The sequence below is a fragment of the Bos javanicus genome, chromosome 27 (assembly GCF_032452875.1).
Source record: "Bos javanicus breed banteng chromosome 27, ARS-OSU_banteng_1.0, whole genome shotgun sequence".
Taxonomy (NCBI): domain Eukaryota; kingdom Metazoa; phylum Chordata; class Mammalia; order Artiodactyla; family Bovidae; genus Bos; species Bos javanicus.
In genome coordinates, this window is record NC_083894.1 from 17806880 (window position 1) to 17816011 (window position 9132).

The window sequence follows — 9132 nt, forward strand, 5'->3', positions numbered from 1 at the left end:
TCCAGTTTGGCTGTATCTCCTATCAGAAAGACAGTTTAAATTGGACACCTGGCCTCCCGACTAGAGAGCGCATTAGTCTCTGTGTCCCTCGCAGCCATGTTCGCTCGGTGAATCAATACAAGTAATTGTGCTATAGTGTGCCATATCCACTCTTCCTGCCAGCTGGCACCCCGATGGCCAACAAGCTGAGTTTGAGCTTGTTTAAGTTGGCGATGCTGCCTCTGGCAGCTCAAGTCCCTCGATGACTTCACAGGGTAGAGCTGCTCTATCATCCTCAACTCATTAGACCAGAAGTCAGTAGGCATTTCAGGCTTCCCGGGTGATTCAATCTCTGTCACAATTACTCAGCACTTGTATGTAGGAGCATGGCCATGTTTAATAAAACTTTGTGAACTCTGATATTTGAATTTCATATAATTTTCAGGTATCACAAGATACCAGTCTTATTTTGATTTTTTATTCAATATTAAAAAATATAAATTTCATTTTTAGGTTGCAGATTATACAAAAGCAGGCAGTGGGCCAGAGTTGACCCGTGGGCTCTAGTTTATCAGAGTCTGGACTAGACACTTTTGGGAAAAAAAATAAACTTCATTTTTTAAAAGTCATTCTATATTGAACCTGTTGGAAAGAGTTTAGCCATAACTCTAACACTGTTAATTTGTTGCATTGCTATCTGTTTATTCAGAAGTATCTTCTGTTCTCTCCCTTTGGACTAGAACCCAGAGATGAACTGTCTTGTTTCTTTTCCTTTAATCCCTCCCTTCTCCTTTCCTTTACAAATGACATGGGATACACCTGCCGAGACATCTTTAAGAGCATGCTAGAGACACCTCCACGTGTCCCTAAATCACTGCAGGGAGTCAGAATGCTTCGTCCTTCTGATTAAATGTGATTGTGTGCTGTGTGTGCTCAGTCACTCAGTGCAACCCCATGGACTGTAGCCCACCAGGCTCCTCTGTCCACGGAACTTCCCAGGTAAGAGTACTGGAGTAGGTTGTCCTTTCCTCCTCTGGGGACCTTCCTGACCCTTCACTGCAGGCAGAGTCTTTATTGCCTCACCACCTAGGAAGCCCAGAAGTGTGATTTGCTGCTGTTGTTTGGTTGCTCTGTTTTGTCTGACTGTTTGCAACCCCATGGACTGTAGGCTTGCTTGCCCTCCACTGTTTCCCTGAGTTTGCTCAAACTCATGTCCCATTGAGTCAATGATGCCATCCAACCGTCTCATCCTCTGTGCTCCCTTCTCCTCTTGCCCTCAGCCTTTCGCAACATCAGGGTCCTTTGCAATGAGTTGGGTCATTGCATCAGGTGGCCAAAATAATGGACCTTCAGCATCAGTCCTTCTAATCAATATTCAGGGTTGATTTCTGTTAGGATTGCCTGGTTTGATCTCCTTGCAGTCCAAGGAACTCTCAAGAGTCTTTTCCAGAACCACATTTACAATTCCTCACAAATTATTTGCAGATAATTTGCATAAGTTGTGACCCACTGTATGGACTGAATTGTGACCCTCCACAGTTCATATATTGAAGCGCTAACCCCCAGTATGACTGTAGTTGAAGATAAAACCTCTAAGTGAAAGTGTTAGTTGCCCAGTTGTGTCCAGCTCTTCGCAACCCCATGAGTTGTAGCCCGCCAGGCTCCTCTGTTCTTGGGATTCTCCAGGCAAGAATACTGGAGTGGGTAGCCATTCCCTTTTCCAGGGGCTCTTCCTGAGTCAGAGATCAAACCCAGCTATCCTGCATTGGCAGATAGATTCTTTACCGTCTGAGCCACGAGGGAAGCCCAAAACCTCTAAAAAAGTGTTTAAGATTAAATGAGGTCATAATGATAAGGAAGAAACCCAGAGGGCTCTCTCTGTCCCTGTGTGTGTGCACAGAGGAAAGGTCATATGCGCTTTTGGCGAGAAAGTCCCCTTCTATGAGTCAGAAAGAGAGATCGTACCAGAACTAACCCTGATGATATCTTGATCTTGGGCTTCTAGCTTTCAGACTTGTGAGAAAACAAATTTGTGTTGTTTAAGCCCCTGAGTCTGCAGCATTTTGTTGTGGCAGCCTGAGCAGACAAATCCATCCATTGATGAGTTATGATACCCATATATAGTTATGATAACAGTTTGCTAGTGAGCTATGTTATTTTCTGTACTTTGTTTTCTATCCTTAAGCCCATTAGTCAAACCATGTCAATAGTCTTCTGTATGTTCTTTCCTTAGAAGAAAAGAACATTGATTAAGAACACATGCGTCACTGCCCAGCTTTGACTTTGAAAACAAACTTTGAAAAGAAACCCAGAAGGAAGAATAGTCTGAAAGGCTAGGCTCTCAGTTGCAAGACAGAATGGAGTTTTCTAAATCCCAAGTTTCCCTTTAAACAAGAGCCATATTCAGGAAATATAAAAATATCAATTTCTTGGTATATATCAGAGACTATGGAAGGATTTTATATAAGGATGGATTTCTGTGACAGAGTGAAGAAAATAAGAGGTTTCCCTGGGTTGGGAGAAGGAACTTGGGGTGGATTTAGTGGATGTATTGAAGGAGGAAACCTCCATCAATTATTTTTTAAGAAAAATTTTTGGCTGTGCCAAGTGGCATGTGGGACCCTAGTTCCCCAACCAGGGATCGAACCAGCACCCCCTGCATTGGCAGTGCAGAGTCTTAACCACTGGACCACCGGGAAAGTCCCCCAGCTGAGTTTAGACATCTCAGGGGGGCCAACAAGTAGAGGCCTGAAGCCCCTACCCCAGTATGCCTGTCCTCTTATAATCCTGTTGCCCTTGGATAGATTCTAGGAGGAGGAGGAGGGAAGTGTCTTTAAGATTGGGAAACAGTCCAGATACAAACTTAAATTTTTAATTGTGAGAGACTAAAATATTCAATTTGTTTAAATATTTACCTAAGAATCTAAAATTTAAATCAGAAATGACTGAGTTACCTTGAAATGGCAAGATTCAGGTCAACATTAGCAGAAGCTAAATGATGTGGAACCAGAGTAAGTTGAGTTCAATTATGAAAAAATTAAAATTTTATGTCTGCTTAACTAAATTTTATCTATAACTGTCGTCCAGCTGCAGTTATTGGCTAATATCTATTAAAGAAATGATTGTAGACACTTACCTAAACTACTTCATGAAACAGCCCTGATAAACTTGTAAACAACTGCTATTCATAATAGTGACTCAGATACGCTACAGGTTTCTGAAATTCTTTGTGAATCCTAAAAAAGGCCACATTGTATTCTCTGAATTTGCTATGTTAAATAAGTGTTTCTGTATGCTGCTGCTGCTGCTGCTGCTGCTGCATCACTTCAGTCGTGTCTGACTCTGTGTGACCCCATGGACGGCAGCCCACCAGGCTCCCCCATCCCTGGGATTCTCCCGGCAAGAACACTGGAGTGGGTTGCCATTTCCTTCTCCAATGCATGAAAGTGAAAAGTGAAAGTGAAGTCGCTCAGTCGTGTCCGACTCTTAGCGACCTCATGGACTACAGCCCACCAGGCTCCTCCATCCATGGGATTTTCCAGGCAAGAGTACTGGAGTGGGGTGCCATTGTATGACACCCCGTATGTATGTATGACACCAATAAGTTGGTGATACGCATATCCTGTTAAGCTAGATATTTGGTCAAATGTAATATAGTTTCCAACAACTACAGTAATGAATCTACTTTAATGAAGCTTAATGAATCTTCTCTCATATTGATATTCTGTTTACGAAGCTGACTGATACATTTCAATCATGCCACTCTTTTGTTCTAACACCTTCACTGGCTTTCACTGTCCATCAGTTTTTTGAGAAACCCTTGCCCATGTACACTTGAAACTCTATGACTTAGCTCCAGTGACCGTTCTTGCTGTATGCTGTTATTCTCTTCTTTTATTTTAATATTTACCTAGAAGGGGTTATCTACTCTTCCCCAGTATCTTTATATCTCCTGATTAGCTTTCATCGCTCTTACTTTCTCTGTGGAATGCCTGTCCCAACCTTTCTCAGTCTCTCTCTCTTTTTCTCCCCCGTCTCTCCTTTACTGTTCTTAATACTTATTTGGCTGCACCACGTCTTAGCTGTGGCCCACGGGATCTTTAGTTGTGGCCTGTGAACTCTCAGTTGTGGCAGGTAAGATCTGGTTAGCCAGCCAGGGGTCGAACCTGAGCCTCCTGCATTGGAATTGTGGCGTCCTAGCGCCTGGACCATGTGGGAGTCCTTTTCCTTTACTATTCATTTCATCAGTCTCCAGTGCACCCTCTTTATTGAACACGTCTTCTTTATATCCCACAGGCCCCTTCTAGACCACTCCTAAGGTTCATACTATTCTGTTTTCATCTACTGTGATACTGCCTTAACTGCACCCCATATGGTAGGTTCCTTGTAGGTAATTATTATTTCATTTGTTTTACTCTCCTTGCCTCATATTACTGTTAAGCATAATCTGTGAACAATCAGTACGTTTTTTGGAAATAATGCAACAGTGACCCTCCTTAAGGTGCTACTATGCCTTCAGTTTTAAAAAACCTGTATTTGTTCCATGAAAGAGTGTGCTTTGGGGGAATAAAGAAGACATGCATGAATTTGCATTTGATTAATCACATGCCGGAGAAGGGAATGGCAACCCACTCCAGTATTCTTGCCTGGAGAATCCCATGGACAGAGGAGCCTAGTGGCTACAGTCCATGGGGTCACACAGAGTCGGACACGACTGAGCGACTGAACAATCAATGCCACTCTTTGTTTTCAAGTTTCTTTCTAGGTAGAAAAAACAAAAAGGTGCAGCGTAGAAGTTTTGAGGATTCTGTAGGACCACCCAAGGACACAGAAAATGAGGGAAAGTGATAAAAGGGAAAACTAGGGATAGGATAGATCCAGGGAAGGAGGAGTTACTACTGATGGCTAAGACCGTGAGAACAGATTGTGGATAGAACAGAGAGCTAGGAGTCGGGGGAATAAGGGAGGACAGAATTTAGAATACAGATGTCTCAAGGCCACAACTCACAGGGAAAAGAAGGGAGGGAAGAAAATGATAGTCATACCGAAAAGATACAGTGCAGAAATATAGTACGTGGAGTTAAGTGGATGCAGTTAGCTTCCTTGATAAAGAAAGTCACCATTGAGTACTGAGATATGCTGGACATATGGTGGGAACAGTTGAGATATCTTAAATATATGGTGCAGCTTCCTGGGTGTTGGAAGGCAGATTGTTGGGCAGAATTCTGTGTAAGTAGGCTAGTTGTCAGTTTTATATATGCCTATAATGGTTTCTCATTTCTTTACCTGTAGGAGAGCTAATCAATGAGGTAATTGGTACAAAAAACTAACATTATTTTTATACCTTATCTTTAGAAGTAACCCAAGACACCGAAGCACAGGAAGGGCTGTAGACATTGAAACAGGCCACTCAGAGATCATGATCCCTGTCAATACTGCTGTCAGAGGGCGTTTCTGGTGCTGGCAGAGGGCCAGGGTCTTAGAGTATTCTCATAATTAGGACAATGATTAAGTGTAGGATGCAGCTGCCTCAAAAATCATTCTTCATGTGGGATCTACAAGGCTGTGGGTGAAAAGAGTCATTCAGAAAACCTCCACTCGGCCCCTCCCCTTGGAGATGAATTCTTCCTCCCCAGATGCTTGCCTTTCTCCTCGACAAGTGAGAATTGCCCTTGGGTTTCTCCAAAAGGCTCTTCCCAGTCACTCCATACTTGTTTTGAGAGTGGATTATGGACCTCCCTGATGGTCCAGTGGCTCAGACTCCATGCTCTCAGTGCACGGGGCCCAGGTTCCATCCCTGGTCAGGGAACTAGATCCCGCGTGCTACAGTGAAGGCCTGGTGCAGTCAAAATAAAACCAGTATTTTTTTTTAAAGTTGTAAATAAGAAAAGATGCCTTAGGATGTGAGATAATAATTAAAAAAGAAAATGAATTAGATTATGTACAAGAATGTAGTTTGCAGTTTTAAGTTAAATTTTAAAAGGCAAGTTTTAAAAAGTCATCCTTCAGGCCTGTGGGACCTAAGATATTTTCAGTTGAGTATCAATAATCAGCTCTCCACCTTTTTTTGAGAAATAGTTTGGACAATTGGGATAATTTTCCTTACCTATGAAACATTCATTTAGAATTGACTTCCTCATGTTCACTACATACTCCCTCTTTTCAACTCTGGACTGTGTTTTCATCATCAATCAAATCACTAATGAATCATTTTCCACTGTGACCCAGTTTTTGAGTGTCCTCCAGCTCCTTCTACCGTCACTGTATTTCAGCTTTACTAGGTGCTGTACTCTCTTCTACATGCATTTTATCTCAGGTAATTAGCCCTTTTCTCTAAGGAACAAAAACTGCAAAACAGTATTGTGCCTGGAAAAGAAGGAATAACTGTTGATAAAGAAGGTTGTAAGTTATGTATTCAACGAATGCAGTTTTCTTTTCATATAATTACTTGGTAACTCTTCTCAGCTCACTCCTGCTCTAGAGTCCTTCCTCCCACCCACCCAACCCCGACCCCCTATCCTGACAAATGGTCATTTAAAATGGGATTTTATCAGTCAGGATGCTCCAGAAGTGAAAGTGAAGGTTACTCAGTCATGTACAATTCTTTGGAACCCCATGGAACCCGCTTCCTCTGTCCATGGGATTCTCCAGGCAAGAATCCTGGAGTGGGTTGCCATTCCTTTCTTTAAAGAAACAACCAATAGGGTCTCTCTCTCTCTGTCTATCTGTGTAGACTGAGTTTATTACAAGAAGTCAATGTGATGGTGTAAGTTAAGTCTCATGATCTTCTGTCTACACACTGGAGACCCAGGAAAGGCAGTGGTGTCATTCAGTCTGAATCAGAAGGCTTGAGAATCAGGGGAGGTGATAATGTGATTCCCAGTCTGAAAGGAGAAGACACATGTCAGGCACAGACAGAACATTCTCCCTTCTCTGCACTTTCATTCTACTCAGCCCTCCATGGACTGGGTGATGCCCACCCACATTGGAGAGGGTCGTCTTCTTTACTCAGTCTACTGATTCAAATGCTGATCTCATCCAGAAACTCTGTCACAGACATGCCCAGAAAAAATGTTTAGCAAAGTATCTGGGCACCCCATGATCCAGTCAAGTTGACACCACGTAAAGTTAACCATACAGAGATGCTTCCAGGATGAATCAGGTTTAGCCACCCAGTATCTACTCGGTGCATGAGAAGCCTTGCTCTGCTGTGGGTAGCAGGCCAGCTCGCTCCTGCTTGCTCCTTCTCTGTCCTCCCACCTTCAGTGTTTTGTCGTTTAAACTCAGCCACTAGTTGGAGACTCGTGTAAGCCCTGAGACTTTTGAGGATGCCACTGAAGTGCTCTCTTCTCAGAAGCGTATGGAGTGAGTCCCTGAGTTTCCGAAGCTTAGCACACATGCCGCGAATGAGATGCAAGTCTCTCCTTATTCTGATAACCCCAGTCTCCGTGAGAGGCATCTGTTTGACTTGAATTTGTGGGGAGCGGGAATGGTAATGGGAAGATGCCATAGCAGTTTACCCTTGTGAATTCTACTCAAGGAAATCTCTGTTTCAGTGAATCTTTTTTCAGAATTACTTTCTAGCCCTGTCATATGTGGCTTAAAGGGTTAGGTGATTAAGATTGATAGAGATTTTGCGGCTACTTCTTGCTGAGTTCTGCTTTGAAACTATAGTCATTTATCATCCATATAGTCGCCAACTGAGAGGAACTCAGTCAAAACTTTGAGACAGAAGGAAAAAGTCACATGACATTATTCTACATATGCTTTCATGGCATTCTGATCTTAAAGCTCATTGCAGTTATTCACGTTGTAATTTTAATGGTATGTTGGCATTTGTTTGACTGGCATCTGCTGCGCTGCACTGTAATTCCATAAGGGTGGTGGTCAAATCTGTGTTGTTTACTATCATAATCCTAAAGTCTTACACAGTGCCTCGCATGTGGCATTTTTGAATTAATGATTGGATGAATTAGTCAAAAATCTGTGTCTATTCATTTGTTTCTGGTCACTACACTTTCTTTCATTGAAAAAAGTTGTTGTATCTTACGTATAACTAGCAGGTGTCATTGTAAGAATTTACATGCAAACATCCTAGAACCTGTCAATTTTTAATTATAATTCTAAAAACTCTTCTTAGTGGTCATTTTTGAAGAATAAATATAAATTATTCATGCATTCACTCAGCAAAAGTAATAGCCACTTAAGCACTGGGATTATGAAGATGGAAAAGCAGTTGTTGCCTCCAAGTTTGTACGCTGGCATGGATGAAATAGACAAATAGTCAAGATGACAATAAAATGTCATCTATTAAAATACAGATATCTATATATGAGGTAATATTTTTTGAATACCTTGATGTTTCAGGCTCTTTGCTCAATGTAATATCTTATTTGAATTTTCACTACCTGAGTTATGCCTAATATATCCCCTTTCCAATGAGAAAACCGAGTCTCCGTGAATTTAAACCTCTTGAAAAATTAATACACTGTTCAGGCTTGAGTCTTTCTGATTTCAAAGCAAACACTTTTCTTTATGGTACATTATGAAGAAAAACTGCTTTTAACTTTGTGTATGGAGAGCACCCTAAGCTGATGAAGGGACATAAGTGAGAGGCATAATAGAAATAATAATAATAACAATAATAATAACTGTATCTTCTATTACTGATCTTGTACACTGTGCCAAACATCATGCTAATTTTTTAAAACAAAAAATAACTCATTTTAGCCTAAAAATAACTCTAAGATATTGGTATTAACATTATTTCCCATAATAAAGTTTATCAAGTTTAATTAACTTGCCCAAGTCATTCATTCATTCATGTATACATATGTATATATGTGTGTGTATGTGTATATACATATATGTTGTTTTAGTCACTAAGTCATGTCCAGCTCTTTACAACCCCATGGACTGTAGCCTGCCAGGCTTTTCTGTCCATGGGATTTCCGAGGCAAGAATACTGGAGTGAGTTACTATTTCCTTCTCTAGAGGATCTTCCCTACCCAGGTATTGAACCCACTTCTAAACTGGCAGGTGGATTCTTCACCGCTGAGCTGTCAGGGAAGTCCTGTATATATATACACACACAAACTAAAATTTGCTCATTTTCTGATGATTATAAATCTATACTTTTTAAGAAGTTTTTTA

At 41.4% G+C, this 9132-nt stretch overlaps 1 non-coding gene across 1 annotated transcript; it reads right to left on the minus strand.

Moving 5' to 3' along the window:
* Nucleotides 1-2605: 2605 nt before the first annotated feature.
* On the minus strand, nucleotides 2606-2678 carry TRNAG-GCC (transfer RNA glycine (anticodon GCC)). The gene has a single exon. It is a non-coding gene; the product is annotated as a tRNA-Gly (tRNA).
* Between the last annotated feature and the right edge of the window lie 6454 nt (nucleotides 2679-9132).